This window comes from Colobus angolensis, unplaced genomic scaffold (assembly GCF_000951035.1).
Source record: "Colobus angolensis palliatus isolate OR3802 unplaced genomic scaffold, Cang.pa_1.0 Scaffold105, whole genome shotgun sequence".
NCBI classification, from domain to species: Eukaryota; Metazoa; Chordata; class Mammalia; order Primates; family Cercopithecidae; genus Colobus; species Colobus angolensis.
Window position 1 is genome coordinate 1,420,021 of NW_012111475.1, and position 14,205 is coordinate 1,434,225.

Genomic DNA, 14,205 nt, shown 5'->3' on the forward strand with positions numbered 1-14,205 from the left:
AGGCTGGAGGGACTGCAGGCTGCTGGGGTTGAGGGGCTGTGGTTGGGGGCCACTATTTCTAACCACTGTCCCAGGCCTGCATCACAGCTTATGTACCGAGCTGAGCCCAAAAGGTACGTCCACCCTGAACCTGTGAACCTGACCTTATTTGGAAAAAGAGTCTTTGCAGATGGAATTTCCTGAAGGGTCTGTAGATGAGATCATCTTGGGTTATTCAGGTGGACCCCAAATCCAGTGACAGGGCGCTTAGGAGAGACTGAAGAGGAGACAGACACAGAGGAGGCGCCTGGGTGAAGACAAAGGCAGAGACTGGAGCAATGCAACCTCCAGCAGAACATACGTGGAGCTCCAGAGGCTGGAGCAGGCAGGAAGAGGCCTCCCCTGGAGCTTCCGGAGGGAGTGGGGCCCTTCCCACAGCTTGATTTTGGACTTCTGGCCTCCAGAACTGTCAGAGATGACATTTCTGCTGTCTAGAGTCCCCAGTTTGTGGCACTTGGTTGTGGCAGCTCCACGAAACTGACAGAGTGACTGCCCCTGGATGAGGCTGGAGAGACCACCATTTTCCTCCTCAGACGAGCCAGGGCTGGGGAGCCGCATCCCCGCAGGGAAGAAGAGCTGGTCTGGGAGCTGCTGCCCCTCTGCCTGTGGGTCAGACTTTCAGATTGCTGCCACTGGGGACTCTCTGAAAGTGTCCTTTGGTGCCTCTGAACCTCCTCCCGCAACCCACCGTGTGCTCACCGAGCATGCTGGTGGCATGGAAAGTGGGGCCTGGCCAGAATGGCCCAGGGAGCCTGGAGGCTGGGACCCTAAGGGGCTTGGGCCTCACGTGGGCCCTCCCCAAGGTCTTTTCGTGGCAGCGAGGGGATGTGCATGGGCATCTGCAGCTACACCCCTGCTCCCAGGCCCTGGCCTCAGTGAAGAGGAGGGAGGGTGTGACTTTAGGGCTCACCGTGCAGGATGCAGGGACTTGAGGCAAGCGGCAGCCCCTGGGCAGAGCCTGTGATTAGAGAAAGGTGAACGGGACGGAAGGGTGAGGATGAAGGACGCAGGTGTGGGCTGGGAGAGGCTTTGACCTGAGTAGCTCACCTGGGGTGGGAATTCTCAGCCTGGGGCAACTTCACCCCTAGAGGATCAATATCTGAACTGTTTGGCTGTTATGATTAGAGGAGGGGGCTACTGGCATCCAGTGGGTGGACGCCAGGGACCAGCTAAAACCCTCCAGTGCACAGGACAGCCCCTTGCCCTGCAGCAAAGAAGGATGCGACCCCAAATGTCTGTAGTGCCTTGGTTGAAAAGTCCAGCCCTAAAGCCCTCAGGATCAGTCAGAACTGGTTCCATTCTTATCTTCTAGCTGGTCACTGGCCTTGGGCATGTCACATTACCCCCTGAGACTTAGTTTTCCTGTCTGTGAGATGGATACGTTACTATTTAACTTAGCGATTATTCTTCATTTTATTAAACCAGGTGTGTGTAAAGCACCAACCTACCACAGCACAGGATGGAGGGATCCCTCCCATTCCCATTTCCTAGAGCTGGGCCGGAGCCAGCAGCCCACATCTACCACGCGGGTGCTCATACTACTGTGTTGGCAAGGGCATCAGAGCAGGCAGACAGGCGGGGCCAACAGAGTTCAGTTCTGCCTCTTGTCTGAGCTGACGTGAGCCCATGCAAGTCTTCCTCAGCGGGCAGGGGTGAGATTCCGTGCTTTGGCCTTGGGTCCGCCTGGCCAGGGAGGTTTCTGCTCTCAAACCTGGCTCAGGCCTGGAGCCAGTGGGGGGAGGTAAAGAGGTAGGCCCGTTGGGACAGGTCAGGTTAACCAGGAGAGCTTGTGGTGAGGAGGAGGGGGGCCCAGCTCTTCCCCTAAGTGTTCCCATTGATGGAGCCAGTGGCCCAGACAGCACCTGGGCAGAGATGGAAGGAGCTGCATGTGAGCGTTTGTGTGCATATGTGTGCCTGTCTATGTGTGCACACACTTGTGCTCATGAGTCTGTGTGCCCATGCACATGTATGTGTGCATGCACATGCGTGTGTGTGTGCATGCATGTGTGTGTGCAGTAAGTGGAAGAGGAACAGAGAGCAGAGCTGAGGCTGGCAGGGCTGGAGGGTGGGTGGCTGGTGGACTTCCCCAATCCCAGCCTAGGCGGGGGACTGGGTGCCCCTGGCTTCTACTACAGAACCTGGGGGCTGGGCAGCGGGCAGGCAGGACAGGGCCTGGAGCCGGTCCAGGAAGGAGCTAATGAGCAACTAGCTGCGGTGTCTGTGCAGCCGCGCTGGGCCTGCCTCTCCGTCACCGTCACCGGCCCTCAGGCGAAGGGAGGAAGTAGGGCAGGAAGCAGGGGGCGGAGGCCGCTGTGCAGTCAGCCCAGCTGTGGGCGGCCCCTGCCTGCTCCCTCCAGCTGGAGACAGCCCTGTGGGGCTAGCCAGCGCTGGGCCAGGAGCGGCCACCTGGTGCCTGCGTGCCACGGTCCTGTGGGCCTGGGAGCTGCCCCCGAGGAGCACGCCGCAGGTACGGGGGGCTCCGGGGCAGCGGGGTGTGGACTGGCCGAGCAGGCTGCTGTCTGCGGGTCTTGCCAAGGTTGGATCTTTACACTTTCTTGAGGACTTTTCTGAGCTGTTTTGGATGGGGGTGGAGCGAAACTGCAAGCTGGGGGCCTCCGGGAGGTCGGTGGCACCCTCAGCAGACCCCACTCAGAGCTCACAGGTGCTGGCAGTGCCAATCTGCAGTGATTACGGGCAATGATTTCAGCTTTGACAAAGCACCCTTGCTTCTGGGATATGGCCTGACCCCATGCTGACCTTTGGTGTGAGCAGCCCTGGGGGTCTGGGAGCAGAGCCAGCCTGTTGCTGGATTCCAAGTCTAGCGGGTCTCAGGTGTGACCCCAGACCCTGGTTAGCTCAGGCCACACTGCCAGACCCACCAGGGTGAGCCCAGTGCCTCTAAGCCTCACCTGGCACCGTGGTGGCTGTAACCAGCCACTCTGACGCTGTCACCTGGGTCTCTTTTCCAATAACCAAATGGACCCATGACTGGACCAAGGGCTCCAGCCTGAAAATTCCAGGGAGGGCCTGGGCCCAGCCTTCAACTGCAGGTGTGCCGGGGTGTGTGGTCCCGTGTGTGTACACCACTGAGAGCCCCGTGGGCCTGTGCGTGATTCCCCAGGAGCCCCGGGAGCCCTGCCCTGTCTGTGAAGCGGGAGTTTCCGACCTTTTGCCGTTGACGAGGCTCAAATGAGATGAATAGCAAAGTGACACTGGGGGGAGTTAGCAGCGTCGGCCAGGGCCAGGGGAGGCCTACATGTGAGCGGGCCATTCACAGTGTGGCCTCCCAGTGCCAGGCAGCGGGACCGCAGCTGAGCTTGTGGCTGGAGGCAAGGCCTGGCCCAAGTCAGGGTTAGGTTTAGGATGGGTATGCGGGGGCTGGGCTCAGACCGCCTGGGTTCAACCCCACCTGTGCTGCTTGGCTGTGTGACCTTGGGCAGGCAGAGTCACCGCAGCTGATGGCTCATTTGTGAAAGGGGCATGGTGGTGCCTCCCTCCTCCGGGTGAGCCAAGGATGCTGTGAGCACCCTGGATGGTCATAATTATGTGACTGTCGACACCGTTGTGACAGCGATGACAACTGTGTCGTGTGTTGGGCGCTGGGCCAGTGTTTTATGCATGGAGACATCGCTCACTCTTCCAGCAACATGAGTGAGGATGGCCGCACGACACAGAAGAGGAAGGCAGGGCCCAGGAGTGCACGGGTGTGCCGGTTTCCCGTGCTGCCAAAGCGCATGACAGAGCCCTCTTGGTCATGTTCTCTCGCAGCTCTGGAGGTCGGAATTCCGAACTCAAGGTGTCCCTCAGAAGGCTCCTGGGGCGGCTCCTCCCTGCCTCTTCCCACTCCTTGTGGCTCCGGGTGCTCCTTGGCTGTGATTACATCAGTCCACTCTCCGCCCTGGTGGTCGTGTGGCCTCCTCTCCGGTTCCTCTGTGTGCCTCCGCGTCTTCTCTTTTACTCACAGGGACACCAGGCACTAGATTTAGGGCCATCCTCATCTGGAACACCCTCATCTTAAGTGAAGGTCACTTCATCTGCACAGACCATTTCCAAATAAGGCCCCATTCTGAGGTTCCCGTGGGCATGAATTTTGAAAGGACAGTGTCACCCCAGGATGCGAGGTGACAAGTCAACCCTCCAGAGGTGCTTGGTGGCATAGGTGAGGTCTCAATGGCCCTAGAAGTATTTGTTCAGTAACAGCCTGGCGAAAGCTTGGCCAAAGCTTCCCAAACCCGTTCAGGGCCGGCCCAGGCCCTCTCCCTCCTTCTTCCAACCCACATTCACCAAACTCTGACTGTGGACCAGGAGCACTGTCTCTTTAACCTACTCGACCCACTTGTGTGGTGTGCGTGCTCATTCTCATTTTCTCGCTCAGTAAATTGAGGCATGGAGAGGTCTCCCAGAAACCAGGGTTTGGCTCCACGTCTCCATGTTCTGGAGCCAAACTCCACCCTTCCCCTGGGGCTGGAGGCTGGCCTGGGGCTGGGGCCTGTTCTGACCCATCCAGGGCCCTCCAAGGGTTTGTCCTGATGATAAACTGAACCAACAGGATAAAGGCAGGAAGGAGAGAGTCCTGCAGGCTGCTTGGTGGTCCCCCAGCTCGGTGAGCTGGCCCCTGGGAGCATCAACACCTACCTGTGGTTAGGGCCTCTGCTTGTGCAGTGGTGGCTGGGCCTGCAGGGCTGAGGGAGGGGATGCTGTGGAGATGGAACTCACTTCCTCATCGCCAGGCTCTGCACAGGAACCCCACGCTTAGGGTTGTAACAGCAGGTGGGAAATTCCCTGAGCCTGGGGAGCCTTCCTTTTCTCAGGAGACTGTCTCTGAGCACCAGCTGTGTGCCAGGCCCATAGAAGCCCTGGATGCCATTTCGAACAGGCCCGTTCCTAACCCAGGGGGAGGTGGACTGGGAGGCAGGCAGGTGTCCCGGGCATCAGCCAGTGGATGCAGAAAGGCTGCTGGGACTCCTGCTCTGCTTACAGGGACATGAGACCTGGCTCCTGAGGGACAAAGAGGCAGAGATAGGAGGACGAGGACCCTGAGGTCAGGCGTTGGGAGCAAAAGACCCCCTAAACCAGGAAGCTCACACACCAGGGAGTGGACTCCAGCGCTTTGTTGAGACCCCTCCATGTGCTTCCGGAGATGAGACTGGAAGACAGCCTGGCCTCACAGGTAGAGGCTTCCTGGTGCTGCCACAGACCCGGGCCAGGTGGTGGGCACAGGCAGCCACAGGTACCAGGACCGCAGTCCTGCAAAGCAAGGAGGAGAAAGCAAAATCTGAGGCTGGGAGAGGGCAGCCAGAGCATCCCGCACTGTCACTGAAGGTGCCCAGAGCTCTCCAGGCGTGACCAGGGTCCCAGGACATGGGAACAGGGAGGGCGAAGGCCCCAGGCTGCACAAGGCATTTGATCAGTGAGGCCATGTTCCGTGTCCGCAGTTCCACGCACGCTTCCTCCTTTGGAAAGCAAGTCTTACAGGCTGCACCTTGCTCCCACTCCTGGGCGAGCAGTTTCCCTGAAGGGTCTCTTGGGCACCTCTTGGCGTCACATGTCTCTTGATTCATCATTCCCGGCCCCCAGAGGTCCCAGTCCATGCCCCTCAGAGGTGGTTGGGAGGTGGGAAGGATTTGGCCACAAACTGACCAATCAGGTTACAGTTGGAGCAGGTGTGCAGGTGGGAGGGGGTGTGCCGGGGCCACTTCACAGCCAGGAGCTGTCGCCTCTGCAAGCCTTGCTGGCCTGGGGCTGGTCTGGCTGAGGCCCTGTGGTCAGAGGTCCCCAGGGAGCCTTCCCTGACTCTGAGATACCCTCCCCGGCCAGGGCTAGAGGACACTCTCTATGCCTTATAGAACCTGCCTCATGGAACCATCGCTATTCTGTCTAAATTCTCAACTTAGCAGGTCTGGGTCTTCCTCCCTCTGTGTTCCCACTGGCCAGCTCAGAGCTGGCACAGCACAGGGGTGGGTGGTGGTTGTTGAAACCAAAGACTTTAGACGGTGGGCTCCTCCTGCCCCTGCTGTGCTGATGGAGCCCAAAGTGTGCGGTGAGCTGGGGCCTGGGAGGCCGGTTCTCAGGGTGACAGCCACAGCCATGGGGGCAGGGGTGATGGCTGGGCTTACAGGACACCCACTTGTCCCTGCCTGCAGCCGACTCGCCCCCCCATGAGGTTTTCCTCGTTCTGTACTAAATGTTACAGGGGAGCTGCCTCTTGGGGAGCAGCCTCTGTGAAGGGACCTGATGCCGCAGTGGTGGCCAGAGCCGAGAGCAGTGCAGGGATGGAGGAGGTGCTCACCGGTGGGGAAAAGGCAGCAGGGATGGCAGCTGCAGTGTGCGCTTCTGCTTTGGTCTGACGGGTGTGCAGGTGCGTGTGTGTGTGTGTGCGTGCAAGCGCGCACAGGTGGGAGAATTGCCTGACCCCTCAGAGCCTCCGTTTCCCCATCTGTGTACTGGGGAGGTAGGCCTTCCTTGGGGTTGCTGGGCAGTGGGGAGGTGTGCCAGTTGACACCCACTGTCCTGGGAGTCCTGAGGTCTGTCTTGACCGCCTCTGGGTTTTCAGGCTCAGATCCTTGCGGGAGGGCTGGGGGTGCTGGGGAAGGAAGCCGGGCTGTGTTTGATGTATGGTGAAATTTTCCATGCTGCTGTCTGATGCAGGCTCAGCGGCCCCTGTTTGGTGAAAAACTGAGGTGGGGAAGAAATAAGCCCAGCACTCCCGCAGCTCCTGCTTCTGATTTCCCTGCCCTGCGAGACATTCTGAGCAAACACTGGAACAGACTTTCCTACGTGTGGACTCGACCCCCTGCTCCTGGCTTGAAGCCCCCAGGGGTGCCTCTCTGCCCTTCCTGGGTGCTGGATGTCCCGGGCCTCCTGCCTCCCCTTCACAGCCACATCCTGTGTCCCTGACTGCAGACCCCACACACCTCCAACAGCTGCCCGGTTTGCCTCCCAGTCCCCTGCCACATTCCCTGCCTGGAGACCAGGGTGGAAGTGGGAGATGGGGACAAGGACAGGAGGCTCTGGAGGTTGTCCTGGCCGCTGGCAAGCCCCAGCCTGGTGGGCCCATCAGGGCTCTGAGGCCCGGACAGAGGCCCTGGCAAGCCCTGAGTGCCTTGTTCCCAAGTGTCCACCACAAAAGGGGTGACGGGACAGCAGGAGGCCAGACTTGCACTTTTGCCCCCACACAGAGGTCAGAGGCATAGCTGCCCCAGTTCTCCGTGCGCTGCCTGCAGAGGGGATGTTTGCTGGCCACTGGGGGGGCTTCAAGCCAAGAGCAAGGGGACAAGTCCACACGTAGCTGTCCCAGTGTTTGCTCAGAATGTCTTGTGGGGCGGGGAGATGGGAGGCAGGAGCTGCAGGGGACGCTGGCTTATTTCTTCCCCACCTCACATTTCACCAAGGAGGGGCAGCGGAGCCTGCGTTAGATAGCAGCAGGGAAAACCTTCTCACCACACATCAGGCACGGATGGAACCCCTTTTCCTCCCTCTGCATCCCCATCATTCCCTGAGGCTCTGGACTTGAAAACCGCCCTGGCCATGGCGTTCTGGAGGGGCAGGGTGGACCTTTCTCCACCCACAATCAGGGAACAGTGAGGCCCCCATGACCAAGCCCTCCCTGCAGGGATAGCAGGGTCCTGACACTGTGCTTGCCATCCTCCCCTTTTGTCAGCCTCTCTGCCTGAGGCCGGAGCTGAGGAGGACATGGCTGACCCCATCCCTGTGGCCACAGCTGGGATTTGTCCCCTGCGTGCCTCAGCCCTGGCCCTGGCCGCCATCCCCATGGGCCCTGCGCCTGCATGTGACGCCATAAGGGGGACTCTGTGTCCTTCTGTGTCTTCTGGCAGGCGACGGAGCACTGTCCCGGGAGCACGCTCTGTCAGGCATGACGGCCCAGCAAAGAGGCAGTGACCAGCTCCTGAGGAGGGGCCCAAGGCACCCAGGGGCTCTGCCTCCACGGGGAAGGGGCCTCCAGGCAGAAAACCAGCGAGAGGAGGCCCCGTGGAGGAAGGGAGCACAGCACACCCGGGATGGGGCGGGAGGCACAGCAGCGGTGCGGGATCATGCCCACCACAATACCACGCACGGTCACCTGCTACGGTGAGGGGCCCGCTGGGTCTGAAAGGTGCAGGCGCTCAGCAACGCTGGCATTCTCTCCTCTGGACCCCAGCCTTGGACACAGCCTCTGTGCTGGTTCTGGTGGGGGCCGCCTCTCCTGACCACACCCACTCTGTCCACAGGGCCAGGCATGTGAGGCCTCCGTGGGTCATGGAGAACCTCCCTGCTATGATCACTGAGGAGCCGACCCCCATGGGGAGGGGTCCCATGGGACCCTCAGGAGGGGCAGCAGCCGGGACCATGTCTGGACAGTGGCCACGAGGCCCTCTGTGAGCTGGGAGAAAGCGGGGCCTGAGGAGGCCAAGGCGCTGGGGAGAGGCGGTGAGTCCATCCCGGCCACTTCTCCACCCCACCTGCCCTGTCCATCCGTCCTTCACCGTCCTGTCCGCCTCCAGGCCTCCTGGGGTAAGGGCTGGGGCTGGGGTCTGCTCTCCATCACTTCTCGCTTCCTTCCCCCGCATGTGTTTACTGGAGCCCCTGTGCCCGCTGAGTCACTTGAGAGGCCAGAGCCCAGCTCGTGTTTTTCCAGGGACAGGTCAGTGATAACAAAACTGGCAAAGAACGAGACAGGAGCATTTGAACCCACACGTTCAGAGACCATTCCAGAAACAGTCCGATGGGTTTGGCCTTGGAACCCCTGAGAGTCCTCAGGATGAGGCATCCTCATTCCCCAGGAGGCACCCAAGGTGCAGAGAGGGAAGGGCCGGGCCAGGCCACCCTGCAGTCAGGGGCCGGGCCAGGACGCATGTCCAGTCTCCTGAATCCCTGGGAAACCTGAAGGGTGGCCTAGGTGATCTCCAGGATCCCATCTGACTCTCATCCTGAGACCCTGAAGGGGAGGAGGGGAGAGGCAGGGGACACCAAGGCCTGCAAGCCTCTCCTGGGCTGGAGACAGCTGTGGCTGTGACCCCTCCCTGGGCCGCCTCCTCCCAGTGTCCAGCCTCAGCCTGGGCTCCTCTTAGCTGCCCACGTCCCTGTCTCGGGACTCCAGGGCTTGGCACATGGTAGGTGCTCCGTCACTGTTCAAGGGATTGATGAACGAAGGATGTGTTGGGATGTGGAAACCTCAGATGCTGTCGCCTGGCTCACAGCTGGGTGTGGGAGTGTTTTATATCTGCAATCCTGCCCTTCGGCATGAGGGCGGAGATGGGAAGGGGTCAATGGCCTCCTGCCCTGAATCACAAAGGGGAAGTGGTCTGCAGGCACCAGCATGCCCGGCCAGGAAGGGCGGCTCAGAGGTTTGGGGTGGGGCCTGGGCCTGGGGAGCCCACCAGGCCACGGAATCACGTTCCCTCCAGGGCAGGCCTCTCGGAAAGGAAGGGGCTGGGCCATGCCCAGGGCCATGAGTGCACAGAGCAGGAGGGCCCTGGCCAGCCTCCCACAGAGCCGTGGGGCCCAGGGAGGAGCTGGGAGCCTCTGCGGGAGTTGGAAGCCTTTGCCCTGAGTGGCTGGGTGTTTCTTCCTCCAGAGGCTCAGCAAAGCACTGTGGCATTGCCTCTGCCTGGAGCGAATCTCTGTGGGCCCAGCGGAGGGGAGCTGAGGAAACTCTGCCTGCTTAGGAGGCTGGGTGGGCCGAGGGGAAGCTGGCTTGGGGTGGGGCTCCTCAGCTCCTTCAACTCCTCGTCTTCTCTGGGCAATTTCAGATAGACATCAAAGGTGGCAAGAAATAGTGCAGATAATTCCATTTGCCCACACCCAGATTCCTTGAATGTTCACATTTTATGACTTTTACTTTGTGTACTCGTGTGTGTGTGTACTCGTGTGTGTGTGTGATTTTCTTCTGATCCTTTTGGGAGTAAATGGCAGACATGATGCCCTTTCATCCTAAAAGGTGTCCATATTTCCTAAAACCAGGACATTCTCTTACATAACCGCATTGTAATTATTTCAATGTTCATCTCCTGGTTTTAATAACACCATCACCTCATCTACAGGCCTCATTCAGATCTTGCCATTTACCCCAATAATATCCTTTATAGCAAAAAAAAAATGTATTTATATTCCTGGGTCACACCTTGTATTCTGACGCAACCTTTCTGAGGTACCTTTTAATCTGGAGGCTGCTGTTTTGAAGATACAGTTTGGATCTTGGTAGAATGTCCCTCGATTCGAGTGCAGCTAATATTTCTTCACGATCACATTAGGGATTTGGGCAGGAATCCTGCAGAAGCAATGTTTCTTCAGTGCAGACGATGTCCATTAGTCTCTGGCTGGTGATGCTAATTTTGGTCCCCTGGGGAAGGGGCAGCTGCCAGTTCTCCCCACTGCATGGTTATTTTTCTCCCCTCCGCAGTTAGTAAGTAACTGGGGGGACGACACTCTGAAACTCGGTGAATATCCTGTTCCTTGTCAAACTCCTGAAGCTCTACTGTCTCATCATGGGCTGGCCTGGCTGAAATAGTCCTTGCAACAGAGGCTGCCAGGCGGTGACTGTCTAATGAGGCAAGCCTTCTCCATTCAGCAATCAGTTTTCAACTGTAAGGAAGAGCTGTTCCGCTCCCCAGGTATCCACTGATTTAATTCAGCGTAGGCTCACACATCTTTAATCGAGTCTCCAGACTGTATACATCATTACCTATTTCATCATTCAGATCACCCTCGATTTGGGTTTTCCATGTGTCTACATCACTCAGTGGGTCCGTCCTCGCTTTCTGGGACATGAGATGTTCCGGGCTCATCCTGCACTTTCCCTGCCACAGCCCTGGGATCGGCTGGGTCTCCAGGGAGCCCTGGCTTCTGAATTGGAGGATGATGTTTAGAAGCTGTTGGGCCAGACACCTATCAACTTCAACAGGGGCGGCACCTTGTTCAAGAGGCTGAAGAGGAGACCCAGAGCTGGTGACCATGACACAGGGTTGATTGAGAGGACTTCCATACAGGGTGGTTCAGCAGTGGTGGGCTGGACAGGCCTCCTGTAAAAAAGCATGCAGTTGATATAGCATTTTCCCTTAGCACCCTCCCTCTACCATCCTCCACCTGGCAACCCTCATCCAACCCTTCCAAACAAAGGGGCGGGATCTGCATGGCCTGCATTCCCTGCGATGAGCCAGGGGCTCAGATCTTCTTCACACAGGGAGTGAATCTCCAGGCTGGCTGCTGCTGGATTCTGTAGCACGAAAGTCTGAGCACACGTTCTTTTTAGCCCACGGGGGCATCCACGGGGTGTGTTTCGGTTACAGCTGTCAGGTGCATCAACCAATGGAGCCGAGATCTGAGCAACACACGCTTCTTTCCATTTGAGACATTTCTTTTTTGTTTTTGAGACGGCGTCTCGCTCTGTCGCCCAGGCTGGAGTGCAATGTTGCGATCTTGACTCACTACAACCTCCGCCTCCCGGGTTCAAGCGATTCTCCTGCCTTAGCCTCCCGAGTAACTGGGACTACAGGCATGCGCCACCCTGCCTTTCTAATTTTTCTATTTTTAGTAGAGACGGGGTTTACCATGTTGGCCAGGCTGGTCTCGAACTCCTGACCTAGTGATCCACCTGCCTCAGCCTCCCAAAGTGCTGGGATTACAGACGTGAGCCACTGCGCCCGGCCCGTTTGAGACATTTCTGAGTCCTCACTGCATGCCTAGCTCTGGGCTTGGGCTGGGGCTGCAGAGTAAGTGAGGCCTAAGAATGGGCTCTGGCCACACAGGGCAAGCGTACACCACTGCAGGTGGTCAGCAAATGCTGATGTGAAGTGAACACCATCACCTGGCCGATGCAAGGCCCAAGACCACTGTGGCTGAGCTGCGCCCAGGGCTCTGAGTGAGACGTCTAGGAGGCTGTGAAGACTGGCCACACAGAAGTTTACTACTCTCTGCTGCAGTTGCAGGTTTCCTAATCAGATCCCCTGGATCCGGAGGCCTGGATAGAGAAACTGCGCAGGACAAAGATGAAGTGCCCAGGCCAAAATGCAAACCCTGCGGGACCAATGGCCAGAGGGGTGACCCCCAGCAGGGAACCGAGCAGCCAGTAGGGGTCCATGTCCCAGCTCCCACCTGCACAAGCTGTGAGGCTGAGCCCATCTGTGGGTGGCAAGATAAAGTCCCCCAAAAATGCCCACGTCCTTATGCCCAGGACCTATGCCTGCATTGCCTCATCCAGCGAAAAGGACTTTGCAGATGTCATCAAAGTCAAGGATCTCGAGATGGAGAGAGGATCCCGGATGCTCCGATGGGCCCTCCACAGAATCACAGGGCCTTTGTAGGAGGAAGGCAGGAGGGAGAGGCAGAAAAGGAGATGCAGTGACAAAGCGGAAGTAGAAGTGGCGGCCACAAGCCAAGGGACGTGTGCGGCCTCTTGAGGGCGAGGAGCGGATTCTCCCCAGAGCTCCTGGGAGGAACAGGGCCCTGTCCACACGCTCACTTTAGCTCTGTGAGGCCCATTGGAACTTCAGAGCAGTGGGGTCCTACGGGTCGTGTGGTCTTAATCTTCTGAGTGTAGGGCAGCTTGTCATAGCACACTGGGAAATGCAGGCAGCTTCCCTCCTTGCTGGGCTCTGGGGAGACTGGAGGAAGGTAGCTGTGGGAAAGGTGGCTTGTGCAGGACAGAACTCACCTCTTTTCTTGCAGAAAGACCTGGAGCGTTTGGCGCCTTCAGGGGAGCCAGGTATTTGCTTGGTCTCCCCTAATCCTGGGAACCTGCTGTGTTGCAGACGAGGCTTCTCCCGCCCGTGTGGCTGGGCTGGCCGCTGACACCCCTCCCTGACAGATGGGGGCTTATCCCACGGGTAAACATCCTGCGCCCCACACAGGGATTCAGGTTCAAATTTGGGCTGTGGCGCTCCCTGGACATCCAAGAGTCTAACCCAGGGCTTCTCAATGTGTGGCCTCAGACTTCCCGCCTTAAAATCACGGTAGGAATAGAAAGAGGGGCTTGTTAAATGTGGATGCCCAGGTCTTGCACCCAGAGGGGGACATAGCCCCTGGAGGCTCCCTTAGGCTTCCCTGTATGCATCTGAACAAACAGGGGACACGGGTCCTGGGGGCTCCGTGGGTGACACCGTGGGGAGGGGCTTTGCAGGTGCCATATGGTAAGAAGTAGGTGAAAGTACCCTCTGTGTTGTGGTGCGAGGCATCCAGGCACAGGCTTCCCAGGGATGGGATCTCTGCAGGGCACGGGTGGAGGGAGGCAGCCCTGGGCTGGGGAGCAGAGCCCACAGAGGGGGCCCAAGAAGTTGTGGGCTGTGGAGATGTTAAAAAGCCTCTCACCCTGGAGACCCCCCGACCCCCAGCTGGGGAAGAATGGAGACCCCAGCATCTATGTTGGCTTTTCACCTTTGCTGTGATGCCCGACTGTCCTCTGACTTTTGTGTGGTCAGCACTGCTGGTGGCCACTTGGGATGACCAGGATGCATTAGGCAATAGGACAGGTTATTTAGAATTTGAAAATGCAGGCTGGGTGCGGTGGCTCATGCCTGTAATCCCAGCACTTTGGGAAGCTGAGGCAGGTGGATCACTTGAGGTCAGGAGTTCAAGATCAGCCTGGCCCATATGGAGAAACCCCATCTCTACTAAAAATACAAAAATTAGCTGGCACACGCCTGTAATCCCAGCTACTTGGAGGCTGAGGCAGAAGAATCACTTGACCCCAGGAGGCAGAGGTTGCAGTGAGCCAAGATCACACCATTGCACTCCAGCCTGGGCAACAGAGTGAGACTCTGTTCTGAAAAAAAAAAAAAAGGGATAATGCAATGCCCACCCTCTTATGGGAGCAGGAACTTCAGGCCATCGCAGCTCAGGAACCACTGTGGAATGATGGACTGGTGTCTCCTGTTGGGGGAGTGGATTCCAGATTCCAGAAGTGTCCAGATTGGCCCTTCCCCCATAGCGGGTGAGGGTGTTTGCTCAAGGGTCCCCTAGCAGAAAACTCTCAGGCAGGTGCTTCAAGGTTATTCAAAGGTGTGAGAATCCGTCTCTGCCTCTGTCTCATTTCCGTCTGTCTCTCCAGCTTTCCCTCCCTCTCTCCCTCCCTCCCTCTCTTCCTCCTGGTTTCTCTCCCCTCCCTCCCTCTCTCCCTCCTGGTTTCTCCCCCCTCCCTCCCTCTCCCCCTCCCATTTTCTTCCCCCTCCCATT

General features: G+C 58.3%; 1 pseudogene; it reads left to right on the forward strand.

The window, feature by feature from the left end:
* Positions 1-4,481: 4,481 nt before the first annotated feature.
* The window catches only part of LOC105513760, a 40,679-nt pseudogene continuing 30,955 nt past the window's right edge, over positions 4,482-14,205 (forward strand).